This window comes from Hemitrygon akajei, chromosome 1 (genome assembly GCF_048418815.1).
Source record: "Hemitrygon akajei chromosome 1, sHemAka1.3, whole genome shotgun sequence".
Taxonomy (NCBI): Eukaryota; Metazoa; Chordata; class Chondrichthyes; order Myliobatiformes; family Dasyatidae; genus Hemitrygon; species Hemitrygon akajei.
Genome location: NC_133124.1, coordinates 116,161,074 through 116,185,970, shown reverse-complemented (window position 1 = coordinate 116,185,970; position 24,897 = coordinate 116,161,074). Strand labels below are relative to the sequence as shown.

General features: G+C 40.9%; 1 protein-coding gene across 4 annotated transcripts in view; it reads left to right on the top strand.

Moving 5' to 3' along the window:
• The window catches only part of znf516 (zinc finger protein 516), a 132,235-nt gene that overhangs the window by 16,138 nt on the left and 91,200 nt on the right, over nucleotides 1-24,897 (top strand). For 3 of the 4 annotated variants that reach the window (XM_073050517.1, XM_073050508.1, XM_073050527.1), the window contains one exon: nucleotides 22,962-23,033. The exons of the other annotated variant lie outside the window; for it this stretch is intronic. The gene's annotated coding sequence lies outside the window, so the exon portion shown is untranslated. The remainder of the gene's footprint in view (nucleotides 1-22,961; nucleotides 23,034-24,897) is intronic. 4 annotated transcript variants of the gene reach the window in all.

Genomic DNA, 24,897 nt, shown 5'->3' with positions numbered 1-24,897 from the left:
AACTTCTTGTTTGGTGGTAGCAGTACAGTACAAAGTCATAAAATATCTATAAATTACAAAAATAAACAATGCCAAAAGGAAAGGAATAAGGAGGTGGTCTTCAAAGGTTTGTGGACCATTCAGAAATTTGATGGCAGTCAGTAAGAAGCTATCTGTGTGTGGGTCTTTAGGCTGCTGTACCTTCTCTCTGATGTTAGTGACAAGAAGAGGGCATGTCTTGAATGATGAGAGTCCTTTAAGATGGATGCTACCTTCTTGAGTTGCTGCCTCTCAAAGGTATTTCCATGGTGGTGAGGTTTGGCCGTGTGATGGAGCTAGCTGGGTCTATAACCCTATGCAGTCTGCAATTAAATGCATTGGAGCCTCTACCAGGCTTTGATGTAACCAGTCAGAATATTCTCTTCCATATATCTATCATTGTCAAATGTTCAGAAGCTGCAGAGACTGTTGCAACACCTTGATTGAGCAAACACACTTGTGCAATTAGTGGCACAGGATTGTAAATACAACAGTAAGTTCATTAAAAGCACTTACATACACAAGTCAGGACTCCCAGAGATCTCAGCTATGGTATTGCTCATTGTAATCTGACAGGTTTATTTTGTTATCTTCATATTTTACCTGGATTCTGCCCCTTCCAGTTGCAATTTAACTATTGAATATATATATATTTTATACATATATATATATATATATATATATATAAACATACACTTGCTGTAATTCACAATTTTTTCTTTTCTACAATATCATGTATTGCATTGTGCTGCTGCCGTAAAGTTAACAAATTTCACAACATATACTGGTGATATTAAACCTGATTCTGTTGAGACTTGAGGGAAACATTTGACCTTTCTCATTAGTGCTAAATGTGTGAAAGAATATTGGCTGCTCTTGGCCCTTGCCTAAACAGTTTCAGTTTTAGTGAAATTAATAGAGCCCTTTATGTTGATACAATAACATCAGGGGACCGTTGTATAGACACTGAATATGCAATTGTATTTGGAATGCCACCTCCTAAAGTCCAAAGAACCACTCAGTAGTAAAAGCAATAAAGACATTTTGTGGAGGACAACCTCAGAGTGAATCTGCATGGATCAGCTGAAAGGTACAGTGATGGAGAAAGCAATAGGCAGGAACGATGACAAATTTCCATTAAACCGCAACGCCACCCCCTCCCCAAGCTTCCTATGTACTTATTGTAAGCTGGTAATTTACTTCCTCTGATTGGAAGATCTTAACAATTTTATTTTAATCTCACAATAGATTTCTTGGTAGTTGGTTACTATTCTGAGATACAGTGAAGAACTTTGTTTTGATCACCTCCTATATACTTTTTCAGATAAAATATCTTTTTTTAGTTGCTGTTCCCAAATGACTGACACAAATGGTGGGTTCCTTTTCTCATTCCCTGTTCAATCTCCTGGGTTCCATTGAGTTTTTGATTAATTTGAGTAATGTTTAACTGTAAGTGATCCAAGGGGGGCACCAACCTAATTTGGTACAATGATCTCAGACCACAGGTCTGTTTTTAAAAATGTGGAATAGGTTAAGTATTCCTTCTTCAAGCATCCTCTTCCTCCACCATGTTATGCTATTCCCTTCCTGAATATCACCAACTCTTTCTCATCCTTTTAGATTGGTCTTTATAAACTGGATTTTTGACCCAGCATTTAGTCTATTAATATTTTAAAATGCTCAGTGTCAAACATTGTTCATTATGAACAATTATGTGTAATTATGTAAAAGATACTACATTAGTGTATGTCACTGATATTAAAACAAAAGATGATGCAACACTCAACGGGATAAGAAGGATTATGATTTAAAGATAATGCACAGTTTCCGCCCCCCAGGGTTGGGTGATCAAGTAGTAGAGGGCATGGGTTTAGGGTGACAAATGAGTGGTTTAACAGGAACCTGCAAGGCAACTTTTTCACTCAGAGAGTGGTCCATATATGGAATGAACTGCCAGAGGACAAGACTGAGGCTTTTGAACAGGTACATGGATAGGAAAGGTCTAGATCAGGAGTTCCCATCCTGGGGTCCACAGACCCCTTGCTTAATGGCATTAGTCCATGGCTTAAAAAGGTTGGAACCCACTGGTCTAGAGGCTTATTGGCCTAACGTTCTGTATGGCTCTATGATAATGGCACTTTTCCTGAACTGCACAAGTTCAGAGGTGAAGCGAGTATTAAGCAAGTGAGGTGGTAGGAAGATGAGAATAAATATGATGGTCAGAAAAGAGATCATTACCACCTTGGAGTTATCAAGGTATCTGTGCATTTCTTGTTACTGATTCCTCTCACCAATATCTACACCCACAAATACTCCTCAAAGTTATTGCTCTCTATCACTCCCACAATCATGGCTCAACCCCCCCCCCCCCCTCCCACCACCACTTACTCATCTCTTGGCATCTTCTTCTCTCATGTTTCTTTTGATCTTCCACTTATCAAGCAACCATCTCACCCTAAGCAGGTGCAAAGCTGAAAAAAGGCACTTGGCTGTATCAACATCTAATTAGAAGTGTGCCTTTGAGGATTAGCAATTGTTAAAGATGTCCTGATTATGGTTTCAGTAAATTTGTTTATTCCTGTTACTTTCAGTGTAGAATAAAATGATGAAGGTATCCTACTCATTACAAAGGAAAACAATTTCTAGGACTATTTTCTTAACTGTTGCGACAAAATGGAAGAGTTTATATTTCTTTAGATTCTAAATATTCAGCTTTATTTTTTTCTCAAATTTGAAGCAAAGGTATTAGCATGGTCAAATCTGTTGCAAGATATCCTATAAACAAAAGAGATGGAGGCACTTTAATTTTGTCTCCTGATGCAAGTATTATTGCTGATTTTTCTTCTACTATTAATTAAAAACTGGGATTAAAAGAGAAGTAAAGAAGTTAGTGCTGCAGTTAACCAGATGCATTTTGTATCCCAAACAAGCTGTTTCTACTTTCAACACCTGTATTCAAAACTGTATTGTGTACAGCCATCAAAAGAGGTGGTAGTTTGTTTACAAGATGGAACACTTGTCCTATAATCTATAAGCTGAGTCTTCGGTCTCCTTCTGTAGACTGAGTGTTGCAGTCTGGGTAAAAATTGTTACAGAGCAGAAATGCTGCTTGCCTCCCCCAAAGTGAACCTGCTGTTGAAGCTGGCAAATGTTGGCGCAGGTCTCTGACATTAGCAAACATTCAAAAATTATTCAAATTAACTCATTTTTTAAAATAAATTTAACATTTTCAGAAAAATTTAAAAAACACAGAGAATATTGGAAAAATATTCATGAAAATTAAATATACTTAACTCAACTCAGTTCAAAGTGCCTGTACCTCTACTTCACTGCAGCAGACAAGATGCTGGTCAGCGGGGTCCTGCAACCTTTGGAGAGAGAACATGGAAAGTCAATGTTTCAGGTTCAGATGAAGTCTTGATGTGAAACACTGATTGTCTATTTCCTTCCACAGATAATTGCCTGACCTGCTGAGTTCCTCCAACATCTTGTTTACTGCTCCAGGTTCCAGCATCTGCAGTCTCTTGTGTCTCCACCTCATTCTTCTGCTGCTCATTTTTTTTAGATGGTTGGGGTTGCTGGATTTGCACTGTCACACCGGACATACCCAGAGTAAGCACCAGGAAGTCTTGTGGAAAGTTGCTGTTCCTCACAGGGCACCATGGAGAATCTAATGGTGGAAAGCAGACAGTAAGCAACTGAATGGATCTTCCTCACTTCAGTCTTTGCTGGCTTTTCTGTGGGAGATCTGAGCCATTATTTGCACATGAATGTGAATGCTATTTTTGCCAATAAAGCATAACCTAGCTCAATAACCCCATTCCCTGAAACCTATTCTCTCCACATTCGTGTCAGCTACCCCAGTTTCAACTACTCAGCGGAACACCAGCTTGGGACAATTTACAGCAGTCAATTAATCTATCAACTTACACATCTTTGGGATATGGCTGAAAATATCCCAAATAGAGTGGCTGGAGGAAACTCGGGGAGTCACAGTGAGCAAACTCCATACAGACAGCACCCAAGGTTGGGATTGAACTTGGGTCTCTGGAGTTGTGAGGCATTGGCTCTGCTAGTTGTGTCACTGAGTCACTCTCTGTTGCAGTTTACATTCCCTCACTACCGTAGTGGCTGTCATTTCTGAAGCTCCCTCTACTATCCCTGCATTGCTCTAATTATGGACTCCTGCACTCTCCTTATCCTCATGTCTTTGTTATTGACGCAGAGCCTTCTGTTTTCCAGACACTAAGCACTGGAATTGCCTCCCCACATACTCATAATTTCCACCCCTCCTCTTACAAGGCACTCATTAAAATCTACCTCTTTAATAAAATCACCCACCCCAAAATCTCCTTAATGGCGTCAATTTTTTCTTTGATTCCTCTGAGACATCTTGGGACCTATTAAAGGCCAAGTGCAAGTTTGTGTTATATCTCAAACTGCCTTAGGTGGCCAGGTTAGCTCACCAGTTTTCTGCAATTGGTGCTTGTTGTTAGACTTTCCTTTACATCTGCTGAGCAATGCTTACTGAATTTGTATAGCCGTCAGAGACGTATAATGATAAAAAAGCAAGCAGTATTTTCCAATTTTCAAATGGGTAGCTATCAATTCGATAGGGGAGTAAACACAACTCTGCCCTCATTAAAAGAGCTTCTGTAAGGACGGTAGACAGCTTCAATTTCCTAGGCAACCATATCAACAGCAGCTGCCCTGGTCGCTGAACTGTCTACACTGATGTGGTGATCAAGAACGTTTATCAGCATTATATACTTTCTAAGGCATCTGCTTATCAATGAGGATTCTCACAAGCTTCTACAGAAGGACAATAAGAAGTATCCTGACAGGTTGCGCCTCAGCCTGGTATGGCAGCTAGGCTGACAGAGAGTGGTAAATACTGCTCAGTCTGCCACAGGCTCATCACTTCTTTCCATCCAGTCCAGCTTCATGGTGTGTTCCCTCAGGAAAGTAAATGATCTCGCCAAGGATGCCTGCAGTCCTGGCCATTCTTTTTTCTCACTTTGACCCTCTAGGAGATGATACGAGAGCTTGAAAGCCCAGACAACCAGACTCAAGAACAGCTTTTTTTCCTACCACTGTCAGACTTCTGAACCAATCACCTCTTTCACGTTCCCTCCCCAATGGAGCTGCCAGGTTCTCGGACTCTTAATTCTGCCTCTCTTTGCTATTCCAATATGGCCACTTCAGCCAATCTTTTTGCACTGCAATCTTTGCACAATTCTGTTGTCTTGCTCATCGCTGTACTTGTTCTTACCATATATACTGTTCACTCTCTGAGCTTCTTGCAAGCAAGGAACTTCATTGCACCCTGGTGTATGTGACAATATACTAACCTGAATGTTACTTCCAGCTTGACGAAGTGAGTTTCAATACAATGCTGCCTGTTGCCTGATACAAAACCTTCTCTGTATTCTTCCAGCAAAGATCCAGTAGGAATCAGCCCTGATGAAGGGTCTCAGCCTGAAACATTGATAGTTTACCCTTTTCCATAGATGCTGCTTAGCCTGTTAAGTTCCTCCAACATTTTGATTGTGTTCATAGAAGCTTCACTGATTTAGGCATGGATTCTATTGATGTGTTTTATGTTTGTACCTTTGCATGTCACCCAGTAACATTGCCTTGATTCATGCTTGCGTCTTCATCACAGATTCAGCTTTTGAAGGCATTTTACGTGTCTGGAATTTAGAGTAGGACTTTTCTGCCTGTGTAAAATGCATGTATATCGATAAGCTTGAAGATCTTAGTGCAAATTACATCCACTACGGTTGTGGAAATAATTATCCATGATGTTGTCAAAAATATTTAATGGGAGGATATTGTTTTTTTTTATAATTATTGTCACATATACCAAATAGAGTGAAAAACTTTGTTTTGACTGTCATCCAAAGAGATTATTGCAAACAAAAGTACATTGAGGTAGTACGGAGAGAAAAGCAATAGCAGAATGCCAAATAAAGGTGTCACAGTTATAGGGAGAGTACAGTGCAGTTAGACAGATAAGGGCAATGACGAGGTAGATTCAGAGAGCAAGAGTTCTCCTTTTTCTACAAAAGGTGCATTCAGGAATCTTATAACTGCGGGATAGAAGATAAGATAGAGAAAAGTATACACAGCACAAAGGAAATAATGCTTTTGTACAAGTAACATGTTTAAAAAGAAGTGATCACTGCTGTTCAAACTTTCTCTTTTTTATTATGTTTTGACAAATTGACTGGAAATTAAGTGAAACCACTTCCTTTTATTATTTCTTGCAGAAGTGCTGGAGGGTAACAGAAAATTCAGAAGATTATTCACAGTTCCTTTCAGAATGGGAAGTTATTATTTAAATCTGCAGGGTTATTTTCATTCAATACAGCTTCCGATGCACAAAGAATAGACATTTACTTCAGACCTTGCAGAACAACTTGTTCATAGTTTAACCTGTTGTTTTCATTGTATAGATGGAGAAAATCAAGTTCTACTTTAAAAAAAATTACCATCTTGAGGTAAGGGTATGGTAACCTTCATTCTACGTAATATAACGTAGGGTTAGGAATAAAAAGTTGGACTAACAAGCATTGTTAGTGAAATATTTTATATTTTATTAGTTTTTGTAACAGAACCCATTCCATTTACATGAAATTCTGAGGCAATACGGTGTTATAATTTAAAGGATATGCTCTCCGAAACTTGCTGTCAGTAAGGTTTCAGTTACGTAAAGGGAAGTGATTTAGTTTCCAAATTGGAGAAAGGACAATATTGATCGTATCAGAAAGGATCTGACAAGTGTGGATTGGACAGGTTGTTCTCTGGCAAAGGTGTCCTTAGTAAGTGGGAGGCCTGCAAAAATGAAATTTTGGGAGTACAGAGTTTGTATGTTCCTGTAAGAATAAAAATACAAGGATAATAGGTTTAGAAAACTCTGGCTTTCGAGAGATATTAAGACTCTGGTTAAGAAAAAGAAGGGGGTGCACAGCAGGTATAGGCAGGCAGGAACAAATGAGGTACTCGAGGAGTGTAAGAAATGCAAGAGAACACTTAAGAAGGAAATCAGGAGGCCTAAAAGAAGACACGAGGTTGCTCTAGCAGACAAGGTGAAAGAGAATCCTAAGGGTTCCTACAGATATACTAAGAGCAAAATGATAGCAAGGGAAAAAATTGGTCGTCTGCAAGATCAGAGTGGTAATCTACGTGTGGAACTGAAAGAGATGGGAAAGATCTTAAATGCATTTTTGCATCTGTATTTACTCAGGAGATGAACACAGAGTTTATCGATATGAGACAAAGCAACAGTGAGGTCATGGATTCCGTGCAGATTATAGAGAAGAGGTGTTTGCTGTCTTGAGACAAATTGGTGTGGATGCATTCCCAGGGCCTGACAAATTGTTCTCCTGTGGGAGGCTGGTGCAGAAATTGCAGGGGCCCTAGCAGAGATATTTAAAATGTCCTTAGTGATGGGTGGGGTATTGGAGACTGGAGAATCGATAATATTGTTCTGTTGTTTAAGAAAGGCTTTAAGAATAACCCAGGAAATTATAAGCCAGTGACATCAGTAGTGGGCAAGTTATTGGAAGATATTCTAAGGAATTGGATATGTATGTATTTGGGTAGATAAAAGTGATTAGGCATAATCAACATGGCTTTGTGCATAGTAAGTCATGTCTAACCAATCTTTGCTGAAGAAGATACCAGGAAAGTTGATAAAGGCAAGGCAGTAAATGTTGTCTATATCGACCTTAGCAGGGTCTTTGACAAGGTCCCACATGGGAGGTTGATTAAGAAGTTTAAAGATGATTTAGTCAACTGGATTAGACATTGGCTTCGTGGTAGAAGCTAGAGAGTGTTTGTAGATGGTCGCCTTGCTGACTGGAGACCTGTGACTGGTTGTGTGGCACAGGGATTGGGGCTGGATCCATTGTTGTTTGTCATCTATATCAGCGATCTGGATGATGGCGTGATAAACTGGATCAGCAAATTTGTGCCTGACACCAAGATTGGGGGTATAGTGGACAGTGAGAAAAAATATCGAAGCTTGCAGCGGGATATGGACCACCTAGTGACTTGAGCTGAAAAATGGCAGATAGAATTTAATGTAGCAAGTGTGGGGTGTTGCACTTGGAGAACAGTATGGCACTGAGGAGTGCTTTAGAACTGAGGGATCAGGGAATACAGATCCATAATTCCTTGAAAGTGACTTCACAGGTAGATGAGGTTGCAAAGAAAGTTTTTGACAGCTTGGACTTCATAAATCAATGTATTAAGTACAGGAGTTGAGATGTTATATTGAAATTGTATAAGATATTGATAAGACCTAATATCGAGTAGTATGTCCAGTTTTGGTCACCTGCCTAGAGGAAAAATGTAAATAAGATTGAAAGAGTGCAGAGAAAATTTATAAGGATGTTTCCGGGATTTGAGGACCTGATTTAAAGGGAAAGTTTAAGTAGGTTAGGACCTTATTCCCTAGAACATAGAAGAAGGGAGATTTGATACAGGTATACAAAGTTATGAGGGGGCATAGATTGGTTAAATCCAAGCAGGCTTTAACCACTGAGGTTGGGTGAGAACTAGAGGGCATGTGTTAAGGGTGAAAGGTAAAATGTTTAAGGAGAACTTGAGGGGGAACTTCTTCGTTCAGAGGGTGGTGAGAGTGGAATGAGCTGCCAGCACAAGTAGTGGATGTGGGGTGGGTTTCAACATTTAAGAGAAACTTTCTATAGGAATATTGATGGGGCGGGTTTGGAGGGCTATGATTCGGATGTAGATCGATGGAATTTAACAGATTAAAAGTTTGGCACAGACTAGATGGACCAAAGGGCCTGTTCCTGTGCTGTAATGTTCTATGTTTCCAGCTTCGTAGAAGAGTCAATAACTGATACATTTCTCTGGTGCGTGTTTGTGTCCTTGAGCAAGGCACTTAACAACACATTGCTCTGCCGGTCTCCCTAACAACTCTGCCCAGGCCTGCGCCCTGGAGAAACCTTCCAAGGCACAAATCCATGGTCTCACGAGACTTACGGACGCCTATCTCTGGTGCTCTAGGGGCAGAGTTAGGCTTACTGTTGCATGTGGTTCTCTTTGTCAAAACGGTGAGCACTATCATGTATTCTGTATGATATCATTTTCCAATATAAATATTGTGAAGGTAATCTCAAATAAGCATGCCATCATTAGCAATGATGAATGAAAATGGAAACTCAGGGCGTTGTAGAAGCTTGCTGTGGATGTTTTAACAGATCATTTCATTCCACAGGAGATAAAAATATGTTATCAGTACTCAACCTGAGCGAATCTCAAATTATTCTCTGTTTAAATCACTTGGCTTTGATGAGCATAAGGCAGGTTAAGAGGGAGGATGGCTTCAGAATAATCTCGTACCGCGCATTTGCTTTTATTAGTCAAGGCAATGAGTTTATCAAGAGAACTCTCCCCCCCCCCCCCTCCCCATCCAGTCTACGCTATCTTCTTGCTACCACAATCGTCCAGGAGATCCCAGGAGCCTTAGGTCCTACAACACCAGGCACCAGGTTAGGTCCCACACGATTGCCCTACAATCAGGTTCCTGTACCAATGTGGATAACTTCATTCGCCTCAACACTGAATTGATTCCACAACCTACGGACCCCTTTGAGGACTCAATTACTCACGTTCACAATGTTAGTTAGTTATTCTTTGTTTGCACGGTTTGTCTTCTTTTGCACATAAGTTGTTTGCCAGTCTGTTTATGTGTAATTTTTCATAAATTCTGTTCTATTTCTTTATTTTCTTGCAAGAAAATAAATCTCAAGATAGTATATGGTGACATATATGTACTTGGATAATAAATTTGCTTTGACTTTGACTTTAACAGTTAGGAAATTGCAGTTTAATAAAAGGTTAGGCCACATCTAGAATATTGGCTTCAATTCTTGTTATGGCAAGGATGGAGAGCTTCAGAGAGGGTGCATTAGAGGTTTACTGGGATGGCAGCTGAATTAAAGGGCATGAACTATAAAGGGAGATTGGACAAACTTGGGTTGTTTTTGCTGGAGTGGCAGAAATTGAGAGGAGACCAGATACAATTTTATAAAATTAAGAGAGACAGCTTTTTCCAAGGGTCAAAAAAATCTCATGCAGGGGGGCAAGCATTTAAGATGAGATGGGGAAAGTTCAAAGGAAGTGAGCAGGGCAAGTTTTCTTATGCAGAATGTAATGTGTGCCTGGAACGTTCTGCCTGGTGGTGCAGGCAGGAGTAAATAATGTAATTGGGAATTATTAGCTTAATTAGTATGGCACAAATTTATGTGTTGAAACACCTGTTCTTATGCTATATTTTTCAATGTTTTTTTCTGGTATTAGTGTTTCAGTCTATATTTCTCTGTACAGGCAGGTGCAAAGCTCTGTACATGGTATTTGCATATCCCTGAACCTGTTCAGCGACCATAGCAACTCAATCTGTCTCAATACCATTCTAATCTCAGATACATTGGGGTGCCAAGGTAGGTAGCAGGTAGTACGGCGCTATTACAGCTTGGGGCATCGAGTTCAAATTCCAATTCTAGCGCAAGGAGTTGTACGTTCTCCCTGTGACTGCATGGGTTTACTCCGATTTCCTCTTACAGTCCAAAGAGGTACTGGGTCGTAGGTTGATTGGTCATTGTAAATTGTTTTGGGTTTAGGCGAGTGTTAAATAGGTGGGTTGTGATTGGCGCAGCTCATTGGGCAGAAAGGGCCTGTTTTTTGCCACATCTCTAAATACAACAGATAATAAAAATATTCGGTGCTACAACAGATAATTTTTCCCTTTCTTTCTAAAGTCAAAGATTGCTCATGTCAGCAGCTCTTGGATTTCAGCACCCCTCCTGACCCTTTATCCCCCCCCCCAGCTCTTCCTTCTTAACTCCTCTCCTAGGTTCCACTCCCTGCTATGTTTTCATCATTATTGTGATCTTCCCTTCTCTACGCCTGATTGTCCAGTCTTCAGCCGAGGCTTCGGTTTTGTCCTCGTTACCTAAATTCCAAACTGTGAAGGGTTACATGTTGGAAACTTTAATTCTGTCTCTCTCTCTATGGATGTTGCCTGTCTTGATGTGGTTTTCCAGACTTTTACATTTTGGACTTTCGGAAGACTTGCATAGTAAAAAGGAAAACAAAACTTAGCTTTCTTTGTCACGTTTACATCAGAACATAGAGTAAAATGTGTTGCTTGCATCAAGTCAAATCAGCAAGGACTGCTGAGCAGCCCACAAGTGTTGCCACGCTTCTGGTGCTAACGTAGCATGCCCACAACCCATTAACCCTAACTGCGCATCTTTGAAATGTGGGAGGAAAGTGGACCACCTGGAGGAAACCCACATGGAGATGGGGAGAACATTTCCCTGAGGGAAAATGGCAGGAATTGAACCCTGTGGAAGGCTGTCAGAGGTTACAACAGGACATTGATAGGATGCAAAACTGGACTGAGAAGTGGCAGATAGAGTTCAACCCAGATAATTGTGAGGTGGTTTATTTTGGTAGGTCAAATACGATGGCAGAATATAGTATTAATGGTAAGACTCTGGGCAGTGTGGAGGATCAGAGGGATCTTGGGGTCTGAGTCCATAGGATGCTCAAAGCAGCTGCGCAGGTTGACTCTGTGGTTAAGAAGGCGTATGATGTATTGGCCTTCTTCAATCGTGGGATTGAGTTTAGGAGCTGAGAGGTAATGTTACAGCTATATAGGACTCTGGTCAGACCCCACTTGGAGTACTGTGCTCAGTTCTGGTCACCTCACAAGAGGAAGGATATAGAAACCATAGAAAGGATGCAGAAGAGATTTACAAGGATGTTGCCTGGATTGGGGAGCATGCCTTATGAGAACAGATTGAATGAACTTGGCCTTTTTTCCTTGAAGCGACGGAGGATGAGAGGTGACCTGATAGAGGTGTATAAGACGATGAGAGGCATTGATCGTGTGGATAGTCAGAGGCTTTTTCCCAGGGCTGAAATGGCTAGCATGAGAGGGCACAGTTTATAGAGGAGATGTCAGTGGTAAGTTTTTTACGCAGAGAGTGGTGAGTGCATGGAATGGGCTGCCAGCGGCAGTGGTGGAGGCGGATACAATAAGGTCCTTTAAGTGAATCCTGGACAGGTATATGAAGATCAGAAAAGTAGAGGGCTATAGGTAACCCTAGGTAATTTCTAAGGTAAGGGCAGGTTCGGCACAGCTTTGTGGGCCGAAGGGCCTGTATTGTGCTGTAGGTTTTCTATATTTCTATGTTTTTACAGCTAGCACTATAAAACATTGCACTAACTGAATATCCTGGGGTAGGGGGGGGGGTCATTTGAGGGGAAATCTCTTGGTTCGTTCGTTCCTGGACTTGGCCAAAGTTGCCGTTCACAGGTCCAGGCCATGGGCAGTCAAGGGTTCTGACCCAGCTGACTGTCTATCCCTCTTCCAGGGATATGCCCATGCCAGTGGGCATCACAGGGACTTGAATGGGCTCTGGATGGAGATGTGCTGCAATTTGAAACTATTGACTGTAAATAGTGTGAATCATGTTGTGTTGAAGTACTGTAATGATGTGATACTGTAATCACTGAATATGCCTCCTTTGAAAAGGGAGAAATATACGAACATATTAAATGGCTGACAGACCCTTTTGACAATGGGTTTTAACCTGAAATGTTTTCTGTATTTCTCTCTCCACAGATGCTACCTGGCTTACTGTGTGTTTCCAGCATTTCTGTTTTTATTTAAGATTTCCTGAATCTGTGTTTTTATTTAATTTTTTTCAGTGTCCTTCAAACAGATTGATTTTGTCAGGGTTGGTTTAACTAGATGTGTTTAGCTTGGATTTGGTGATTATGGGATACTCTTAAAAAAACTGGTTTACCCCAGGACTAATATCAAGCTATAGTTAATAATCACCGAGATACTGGATCTCAGTCCCTTTGGAACTTTTTTCTTGTCTTTAAATTCATTGCAATATGAAAAAAAAAATTATGTGGCAAATCGAGCAGTAAGAGTTTGAAGTGAATTGGCTTCACTATCTAATCCAGTCCTTGTATTCTAAGGAGAGTGGAAATATTTCTGTAATTGAACAGGAAGGATCTCTTTATGTCTATACAATTAAAAGCACTGGATACCCATTGTGGATCCTATTAAGCTCAATTAAAAGTTATTCATTTGATATGTTCACTGGGACATTATGGAGCTTTATTCATTTTGCTCTGATGATATATACTTGAGATATTTTTAATTAGTGGGCATTTGAGCAAACTGGGAAAGAAAGTGTGATCTTAGTGGAGATTTTTAAGAGTTGTAGATTTTTTTGTCAGCTCCTCGAGTAGAATGGAAGGTTAACTTTAAAAAAAATCAAAAGCAGAGCAGGATTAGTTGTCTTCTGCAGAATCTATTGTGAGTTTTATTGTACCTGATGAAAATGTATCTGTTTTCTCAATGGTCACCCAAATGAGTGGAACGAAAGCACATTTAAAGATCGGCACCTTGTCCTTGCTATTTCAGTCGGTGCTTGGCATAGTGCACTGGGATTCTGATCTGTCATTTAATAAGGACTTTAACACTGATCTTTTTTCTCTAGGATGTTTCTGCACCTTTGATAATATGAATACGAAGAGGCCATTCAGCATGATGAGTCTGTTCCATTGATCAGATCATGAAAATTTGCTAATCCCAGGCCATCTATTTGTACTCCCATCACAAAAGTAGACTGGCTTCCAATTCAAAATTATAATTGAATCACATCCTGAACAATCTCAGTTCTTCCAGTTCCCAGGGAGAAGATATAAGACCTTAAGATATAGGAGCAGAATTAGACCACTTGGCCCATTGAGAGCTCCGCCATTTCATCACAGCGAATCCATTTTCCCTCTCAGCCCCAATTTCCTGCCTTCTCTTCATGTCCCTTCATGCCCTGACTAATCAAGAATCTATCAACCTCTGCCTTAAATCATACATAAAGACTTGGCCTGCACAGCCACCTGCGGCAGTGAATTCCACAGATTCACCACTCTCTGGCTTAAGAAATATGGCAGATTCCCGCTGCCCTTTGCGTGTGGAAGTCTCCCTTGAAACTGAGATGGCCTGGCTGTAACTTTAGGGTAATGTGCCAGTTCTAGACACCCCCAGGGAGTGGAACTAGTTCCTATAAACCTTACTGAATCATTCCATCTTCTTTATCATTCATTTAGAATCTTTTTGTCCTATCTGTGACCATTGGATCTGGACAAAGGCAGTGTAAGAGAGGACTGCAGTAGGGGTGACATAGCTCGTAGTGCCACTGTCTCACAGCCCCAGAGGCTCTGGTTCAATCCTGACTTTGGGTGCAGTTTGTGTGGAGTTTGCACATTCACTCTGCAACTACATTGGTTTTATTTTGTTGCCCTAGTTTTCCCCTGCATTCCACAAATGAGAACACTGGTTGGTTAATTGCTGGCAGTAAAATTGCCCCAAAGAGGTGCAATTTGGGGAGGAATTGATGTAGGGGAGGGGCAGGGCAGGGGAGAATGAGATTGGACAGTTTTAAATTAGTGTAAAAGTGGATATGGCTGCACAGTAGTGTGGTGGTTGGTGAAAGCACCCATGATCCAGGTTCAATTCCCACCTCTGTCAGTAAGGAGTTTGTAAATCTCCCTGTGGCTGCGTGGGTTCCCTCAGGGTGCCCCTGTTTCCTCCCGCATTCCAACACTTACAGGCTAGTAAGTAAATTGTTTCCATGGGTGTAATTGGGCTGTACAGGCTCTTTGGTCCAAAAGACCTGTAACTGAGCTGTATCTCTTAAAAAAAAGTTTGAAAAGTCAACACAGACTTGGTGGGCTGAAGGGCCTACTTCTGTATTGACTCTCTCTCTTTCTCTCTGACACTACAGTCATATTTAGGCAGACTCAGTGGAGTGACAGGTTTCTCATCCCTGAGGTGTTGGAATTTTTCCAGAATCTGATATCTTGCGAATTATTGAATTTCATCACATATCTTACCACAAAGTGATTTGATCTGCTTGGTGGTGTTTGAACTAGCTCAGTAGCATAACCACAAAATGGCTCTGTTGACCCAATACCATAGCACATTCCCAAGTATTAAAGATATACCTTTCACAGAGCACTGCTGGAGCGTTTCAATTGCATCAGGTGTCCACCAGCACGTAAACAAGCATAAACTGCTTTAAACTGCCTCCTGCTGCAGATGCTGTAGATGGTAACTGATCTCCCAATGAAATGCATTTCTTTCACAACTTATAATTGACCCAAAATGTTTTAAAACAATGAGCTGTTTTTCTTTGTCAGATGTGTTGTAGCCTTGATGCTGTGTCAGATCTCATAAAAAGTGAAAATAGCACCTGGACTGAACAATTCAAAATAGAATTTATTGTCATATGTAGAAATACGTGTGATGACAGGTGCATTAAAAAGTTTACTTACAACAGCATCACAGGCACTTAGCATTCGGTATGCAACATTCACAAGAAAAACATTAGTTATCTGAAAATTATACGAGAAAGAAAACAATTGGAACAAGTCCATTGTAGTGTGAAGTGGTCAAATGGTCATTGCGTTAGTGTACTGAGGCAGGGTTGTTCAAACTGGTTCAAAAACTGAATAGTTGAAGAAAAATAGCTGTTCTTGACCCTGGTGGTGTGGGACTTCAGGTCTATATAACTCCTGACTGATAGTAGCTGTGAGAAGATGGCATGACCCAGTTGGTAGGGATGTTTGATGATAGATATTGCCTTCTTTAGGCAGCACATCACATAAATATTTCTAGTGGTGGGGAAGATAAGCCAATGACGTCTTGGGCTGTGTCCAGTAATCTCTGATGCTTCTTACGTTTCTGTGCAATCAAATTGCCATACCAAGCCATGATGTGACCAGTCAGGATACTTTCAATAGTACTTAAGCACCTCACTCCTACTGATGGCAGCTCGCTAGAGTCCTCTATCCTGGACCAGTCTTTCAAGTTGTCCCCAAGTGTAGCCCATCTTCTTGGTGTCCTTCCTCTCCCAGGGATGAGTCTTTGGAGCTTCTTTTGGCATTTCTGTAACTCTGGGTCTTTACAGAATGGGGTTTCTGGCCTCATGCCCAGCCTGCCACCTTTCACACCCAGGTTTGGGACTGTCCATGGTGGAGTTAATAATATATCAGTAGAAATTTGTTAGAGTGCTTGATGACACACTTTAACCTTCTAAGAAAGTAAAGACACTAGCATTTGGGTCTGCATGGTAGCATAGTGGTTGGCACAACGCTTTACAGTACAGGCAACCTGGGTTCAATTCCTGCCACTGCCTGTAAGGAGTTTGTGTGTTTTCCCTGTGATTGCATGTGTTTCCACCGGGTGCGCAAGTTTCCTGGTTGGTAGGTTATTGGTCATTGTAAATTGTCCCCAATTAGGCTAGAGTTAAATCGGGGACTGCTGGGCCTGAAGGGCCTTTTCTGTCCTGTATCTCAATAAATAAAGGTTAAAAATCTTCCCTGTGATTGCATCTATCTAGCAAGTTAACACCCACCCAGGAGTTTAAAGCTGCAGGCCTGCTCTGTCACCGATCCCTAGTGGTAGACTGATGTATGTTCGCCCTCCTTCCCTTTGCTGTAGTCGATGATTAGCTGTTTAGTTTTGCTAACATTAAGCTTGAGGATGCTGTTGCTGCACCACCCAACCTAGTGTCCTACCTCACTCTGAAGGATCTCTACCTGTGATTGATCCAACAACAGTGTATTTGTTTCCAGGGATGAGGGAATTTTATCAATGAGAGAAAGAAATGGAATAATGGAAGTTGGCAGGAGACTTGATGAAGGCAAACCCTGGTACCTCGTTCAGCGTTGCGGCTGTGTTCTCAGGAGTGAGCGTACTGATGGAATCACAGCAGCAGCACATAGTACAGGGTGATATAGTAATGTGTTGTATATTTAGAACCTAGTGTGGATCCCTGCTGTGCAGGGAACCAGGGTTGCTGAGAGCCTGGTACAAAGCCAGCAGATAATCATCCCGTAAACTCAGTGTGAGATGAGCCAACGTGAGTGGTGTAGCTACTCAGTGCTGGGATGCTGGGATCTGAATAGGTCTCCTGGTTAGCATGGTGAGAGTGGGCTAACACTGGGGATTGGTAGCAACTGCTCCAGATCTTTGGACCTTCTCATCAACTCCTGCTGTATGTGATGGAAGTTGCTCTCCCCCCTTCTCCTTGAGTGTGTGTCAGCTTAGATTATGAGCCCAGATCCCTGGAACCCACAAATATCTACATCTGTTATGAAGGGCCAGTGGAGTGTTGTATTGTAGCGGATAATGTTATTCTGAGGAACTTGAGTTTGCGGTATGGGACCTCCTCATTAATTGCTAATGTTACAGTCCACACGAGATCCATTTCCCAGGAAGGATAAGGAGTGTTAGAAGGATCAAAGGAGAAGTTTTGGAGTTACTTACCACAGAAGCAGGACCTTCTGCTCACCAAATTAACACTGACCATTGCACTCATTTATACTCATCCTATTTAGGTCCTTAGTTTTCTGAAGTGACAGGTTCAAGGCCATAGAACACAGAAGTATAAATACTTCACATATACAGATTATTCAGCCTATAATGTCTGTGGGAAACATGATGACAAATTAAAGCAAATCCCTTCTGCCTGCACATGATCTATACATTCCTCCATTCTCTGCATATTCATGTGTTTATTTGAAAGCTTCTTAAAAGCTTCGGCTTCCATCAGTCCATTCCAACCATTCACCATTCTCTGTATAAAGAGTAAACTTGCCCCACACACCTCCTTACACTTTCCCCTGCTCACCATAAACACATCTCCTCTAGATAATTCTACTTCTAACTCTTTACCCTATCTATGCCCTTCCATTGTTTCGTAAACTTCCTTCAGGCCTCCTCTCAGTCTGTAGTACTCCAGGGAAAACAAGCAAAGTGAATCCAATCTCTCCTTAAAGTTTGTGTGTTCTAATCCAGGCAGCGTCCTTATAAACCTCTTCTGTATCCTTTCCAAGGCCTCCACATTGTTCCTGTAATGGGGCAACTAGTACTGTGCATAATACTCCAAGAGCAACCTAACTAGTATTTTATATTTTGTCATCTGAAAGTTAAATAATGCGCAGTGGTAATATGGAAGGAGCTCAGATATGGGAGCAGTTTTTGAAAACTAAAAGTTTAGAAGTTATGACAATAAACTTCTAAAGTGAAGGCACTTTCCATTTAATATATTTGGCAGTCCAAGTTATGGTATGATTTTTTAGTTCATAGAGCTGTACAGCATAGATACAGAGCCTTCAACCCAACCAGACTTTATTGATTACAGTGCCTACCCAGCTAGTCCCAATTTCTTATGCTTGGCCCATATCCCTCTCAACTCGATCCCTCCAAGTACCTATTCAAATGATTCTTAAATGATATTACTGTACTTGCCTTACCCACTTCCACTGGCAGCTCATCCCATATACTCACCACCCTCTGTGTGATAAAGGTGTGCCTTGGGGACCTTTTAAATGTTTCCTCTTGGGGACGTTTTGAATGTCTCCCCTCTCACCCTAAACCTATGCCCCTCGGGAATAGACTGTTAACTTTGTTAACTGCTAACTCATAGTTTTAAGCAACTCTGTAAGGTTGCTCTACCATTCTCCTGTGTTCCAAAGAATAAAGACCTATCCTGGCCAACTTCTCCCTTAATTCAGGCCCTGGGAACATCCTTCAAAACGCTTTCCAGTTTAACTATATAGTTATCCTATAATAGGGTGACCAAAACTGTACACGGTACTGCAAGTGCAGTGTTTAACCCTCGATGTTTTAGTTAGAAGATCTTGTTCAACATAGGGTATTTCTAACGATGCTTCTGTTGTTCTGTAATTGTTTTATTTATTATGAAGAAAATCTTACAACAATGAGTTGCAAGTGACGCTCTGAAGTATGTGCTGTAGCTCCTGATCACTAATGAATGAAATCTAGGACAAATAAGTTGCAACATGGAAATTTTCAAAAGATTGAATTTCTCCAAAATTCCAGATAATGTAATGGAGGATTGTGATAGAATGAAATCATTCCATGAAGGGAGTAGTGGCTTGAGCCACAGTTGTTGAAATTCCAATGGGAGTAATGTCTAAAAGATGATTGGTTGAGTACATTTTGAAGCAAGCGTTCGACTACTAGGGAAGTGTTGAGGAATAATAATTTTTAACCAATAAGTGAATGTATTGAGGGGTCTGAGCTTATCAGCTTGAATGTCTAAAAGAGGCAGAAACTCTTCCCACATTCAAAAGGTTCCTTGGGTCAACATTTAAAAAGCTGCAAGCTGTAGAGCAAATTCAATTTATTTCATATGCTCAAGTATGTGAATGCACAGGTACAATAAAAAGCTTACTTAAAGCAGCATCACAGAAACAGTATCATTTAAGCATCATTCACAAGAAAAACGTAAACTAACCTTGAATAAAACACTTTACAACAGTCAAATTAGAACAACAAAAGGTCCGTCTTAGTCAAAGTAATCAAAGTGCTCACAACACACACAAAATGCTGGTAGAACACAGCAGGCCAGGCAGCATCTATAGGGAGAAGCACTGTCGACGTTTCGGGCCGAGACCCTTCGTCAGTTGCTCAGTGTTGCTAAACTGCACTGATTAGGGTTGTGCCATCTTGTTCAAGAACTGGTGGTTGAGTAGCAGTGCTGGGAAGTGGGTCTAAGTAGTTCTGCTGGGATGGAAATGAAAGACTGAATGGTCTTCCTTTGAGCTGTGAGGCTTGATTTTAAGAAATGAGGATGTTCTGTGTTTTGATTTGGTCCAGTTGTGTTTGGTTTAGAAGTTCTGTATACTAAGATGACTCTGCACTTGTACAGGCGCAATGCGACAGTCAGCTTTGCCTGGTGTTTGTGTTTCTGGTACACTTAGAGTCAGCCCCCTCCTTAGAATTAACAAGCTTTTCTGTTCCGAATTTGGCGTCTACTTTGGAAACATGCTTTTGCGATGTTTAGCAGCTCCAGTGCTTTGCTATAAATGTAAACTCCCAGTAAATCATACTTTTGCCTTTCTTTCTAATGTTACCAAGGTTGGTCTAACATGAGAAGCTTCTTGTTCTAAATATCTTGTAAGCTTGCAGAGTTAAAAATCAGATCAACTGGAAATCAATTGAATTTGGAGTTTGGGCAATTTTGTGCTTTCCTTGATACAGCTGAAGAATAGAACTACCAGTATTCATTGTGACTCACAAAATGCTGGTGGAACGCAGCAGGCCAGGCAGCGTCTATAGGAAGAAGCACTGTCGACGTTTCGGGCCGAGACCCTTCGTCCCAAAACGAAATGAAGGGTCTCAGCCCAGAACATCAACAGTGCTTCTTTCTATAGATGCTGCCTGGCTGACTGTGTTCCATCAGCATTTTGTGTATATTGCTTGAATTTCCAGCATCTGCAGATTTCCTCGTGTTTGAGTATTCATTATGGTTCTTTTACAATACCAATTGACAACTGTTTATATTTTTTTAGATAATCTGTGCTCAGCTCAGGATACATATGTGGGCATTTCTGTGCATTTTGAGGGCGAGCATGTTAAATTATTTGTCCACCAGATTATTCTGATGTGCTGAGTGTAACTTGGCAAACACGATGCCATTTTATGCGTGGGATCCTTCAAAGAATTTTTGCACCCCTTCAAATGTCATTCCCAGTCTCCTTACGATCAGTGAAATTCTTTTGATGTTCAGTCACTGTTATCATGTGGGGAACTGAGTGGCCATTTTGAACACAGCAAGATCCCACAGAGAGTACAGAGACAATGAATAGATGATTTGGCATTGTTGATTTAAGGGTAGGTATTGGCTAGGGCCAAGGCTTTTCTGTGCAACGGTGCCTTGAGAGCTTTTATATTTACCTGAATGACTGGAATAGCTTTGATTTAATATCCCGTTAGAAAATCAGTGCCTTTTATGGTGTGGCACTCTTCCTGCTGAGCTGGAAGTGCATCTTGGAGCAACATGCACAAAATGCTGAAGGAACTCAGCAGGTCAGGCAGCATCTAAAGAAATGAATAAACAGTCAAGATCTTGGGTCAAGAACTTTCATCAGGACTGGAAAGGAAGGGGACAAGACCCGGAATGTAAAGGTGGGGACAGGGTATGGAGTACAGGCTGACAGGTGAGGGGAAGGTGGGCGGGTGTGGGAAGTAAGAAGCTGGGAGGTGATAGGTTGGCAGAAGTAAAGGACCGAAGAAGCACGAATCTGATTGGAGAGGACAGTGGACCATGGAAGAAGGTGAAGGAACGTGGACACCAGAGGGAGGGGATGGGAAGGTGAGGAGTGAGAGGGATGACCTTCTGAGTTTCTCCAGTATTTTGTGTGCGTTGCTCAAGATTTGCAGCACCTGTAGAGTCTCTTGTCGTCTATTACAGATGGAAAGCATCTCCTCTGACTTAAAAACTACATAGAACTTAAGTGTTATTTTCAAGTACATTCCTGCTGTGTTCTGTTTGTTATTGCATAGGATTAACTGGATAAAAGCTAGTCCATGAGAGCCTTGTTGTTCTGGCCTGTAGATATCCAGCTTGTTTAGCATGAGCAGCATTTCCGTACATAAGCTTATTTTTATATAATTTCCTGCATGGGTTACTTTTGATCCAATTTGAAGCGTGTGGTGGAAAAACAATCATCTTCATGCACTCTTTATTTGCCCTTGAAACAGCAACATCAATGAGTCTTAAGTTTTTGTTAATATTGGCAAGCACTTGGTAGATATATTTTGAAAGAAGCATTATGTTTAAGTTTATTGTTGCACCATGAGTTTACTCTTGTTTACACTGCATAGAGTGTTATGTATGTGTAATACCTTGGTTAATGTTGGTTGTGTGAATAATCAACAGTATTAGGATATTCAGGCAAGCAACGATTCTCTGTTGAATTTAATACGAACTTTACTTACCTTTCTGCATTTTCACGGATAAGAGATCTCATTAAAAGCCCTGAAGAAAGCTTCACTGCATGGCTGTGTAGATATGCATTTGGAGGGCTGTAAACTTGTCTTTTCCTTTGCACATGTAACATTTTGGATAACACATTTGTAGCCATATGACTAGAAAGGACTTAAGTTTCTGTGTATGCAGAATCATTAGACTTTACCATTGGTTCAGTTATCAGTTTTTGCGTTGGTTGTTGTTTGCATCACATCTTGATTTTACTAAAATTGAAAGTCATATTCACTTACTGCTGCAGCTCTTAGTTTTTGCATTCTCGTTGTGCTATTAAGCTGTGAACAATTAAGTGCACTACAGCCTGCCTGAGTAATGAAATGGTTCTGTTCTTACAGATATCCAAATGTCAATTTTGTCTGTTAGTCAGAAAGGGCACAGAAGCCATTCACTGTGGTAACCATACATCGTCATTATTGTATTGAACATGCAGATGCAATCGCAAGAATGCTACACGCCCAAGTCTTTACTTACCTAGAAGTTTAAGAAGGTTCTGTATGTCACCAAGATACTCTCAAAAACTTCCACAGATGTACTGTTGAAAGTATCCCGACTGGTTGCATCATGGTCTGATATGGCAACTTGAGTGTATATGCTCTTAGGAAGTTAAAAACTTCCAGGCTTGGAAGGCATTTACTAGACTGTTCTGCCCAGTTCCAGTGCAGGGTCTCGAACCAAAATGTCAGTAATTCCCTCCCCACACCCCCACAGCGGATGCTGTTCCATCCTGAGTTCCTCCTCCAATTTGTTTCTTGCTCCCGATTCCAAAATCTGCACTCTCTTGCAACCATTTTAAAAAGTGTGTCATTTGACCAGTTGCTCTCAGGGCTATAGCAGCATTTTATTGAAAGCTCTGGAGACAGTTTGTAATGAGCCTTGTGTCTCAACTGAATATTGTACATTCCTGTACATTCTCCAGTGGGGTCTCTTAGTTTTAAAGAACCACTGACTTCTGGGTGGGTTTAAAATGGCTCACAATAAGATTTAACCTAAAGAATTCTATTTTATTTGTTTATTTTATAGGACGAGGGCTTTGTTGGTAAGACGTTTCATTTCCATGGAGTGAGATGGTTTTGGTGAATGGGCAAGATTTAGGTACAGTAATTTATATGTTTTTCGGTTTATTTTGTTTGCTTAAATGTATTAACTGTTTAAAACACTTTTATTCCTTATATCTTGGCATTTTTCAATGTTTACTGCTTTCTAATTATAATGGCTCTTTAAATGTTTTTGATTATTTCGGTAGCTAATTAAGCAATGTGTGTTCAGTGGATGGAGAGGCTACTAACATTTTTACCTCTGCTTTGGGGCGTATTGTAGCCTTGCCACACGAGGGAGTTACACGTGGAAAGTCTCCAGGTATTTCTCATCCTCATTGTCACAAAATGCTGGAACTTCCCAATGGCATCTGTCGCCAAAAGGATCCAAAAGGTGACTCACCACAATCCTTTCCACGGCAACCAGGGATGACCGATACATTCCAGCAACGATCAGATAGAACATAAAATAGTACAGCACAGGAATGGGCCCTTTGTGCCCTCTGTCTGTGCCAAATGCAATGCCAAATTAACTTAATCCCTTCTGCCTGCACACAATCCACATTCCTCCATTCCCCGATAGTTCACGTGGCAGCCTATTTCAAGCGTCTTCCAATCTCCGTCTAAAAGAAACCCTTCCTCGTGCCTCTCCTTTGAATTTCCCCCCTCCTGCCTTAAGCTATATCCTTTGGTATTTATTGTTTCTACCCTGGGAAAAGGATTCTGATTGCCTACCCTATTAATGCTTCTCATAATTTTTTAGCTTCTTTCAGGTCTTTCCCTCAGATTTTGACATTCCAGGAAAAACATTCCAAGTCTGTCCAACTCTATGTACATAAGTTTTCACCCAGGGAGGGGTTGCTAAAAATAGTAAATTATAGGCTTAAAATTAGAGGTGGGAGATTTAAAAGGGACATGGTTAGGTGGGATTAGAAGGCTAAACATGGCCAAATGTGGGTTTAACTTACTGGGCAACACAGTTAGCATGGATTCATTGGGCCAAGTAACCTGTTTTTATGCCATATGAATTTATATTTTACTAATAGCTAATACCCCATTTCTATCAAATTATTTTGTCTCGATTTGGATGGTAACCTATATTGATAAAGGAGTCCTTTATCAATGTGAAATAGTGATCAAATTTTCTAAGAGTGCTGTGGCCAGTGATAAATTGGGGAAGTTTTGGGGTAAGTTCAGTGGTGATTAAACACTGGCAGAAGATACCTGGACCCTATGATAGCTACTGAAGCTTCAGTGAAACTTAATGTGCCCTGTGTTTTGCATATAATCAAAACTTGTGTCAAGTGAACCAGTTGATCGCCTTCAGTTCCACAGGGAAATGGAATTCTAAGCTCCATGACCACTATTGAAGAAAATCCATCCCTTCTCTCCCAACATGTGAATCGCAACAGTATTAATCCATTCTCTTATTAACTTGCTAAAAATATTCCAAATCTAACCGCTACTTATGGTGAAAGGCAAGAGTGCATGAATATCCACACGAATTCTCAATGACTCTGGATGCCACAGTCCCGCTCGGTGGCACAATAGTATCAGTGCTGGACTCCGGAGCGAAGGTTCCCGAGTTCGAATCCAAGTCAGGTTGAGCGTCGAGCTAGCAACTCGGCCTTGTAAAAACAAGAATAGCTTGCTATGTAAACGCAGTCAGGACGGTGCTCCGATAACTCCACTGCCGAGTTAAGGGCTAGTCTTCTTCTTCTTCTGGATGCCACAGAAACAGATTGTAAAAGTAGATGTCGCTGTAGTGCCCTTTGATCAATCTTTGAAGGATAAAATATCCCTGATTATTTATTCTGGGTATAATTTGTCACAATGTGATGACCCAGAATGAAAGTTTTAGGCACTAAAAAGTGAAATGCTGTCAGAATGCAGGAGAGAGCATGAGGGTTTTCTAAGATCAG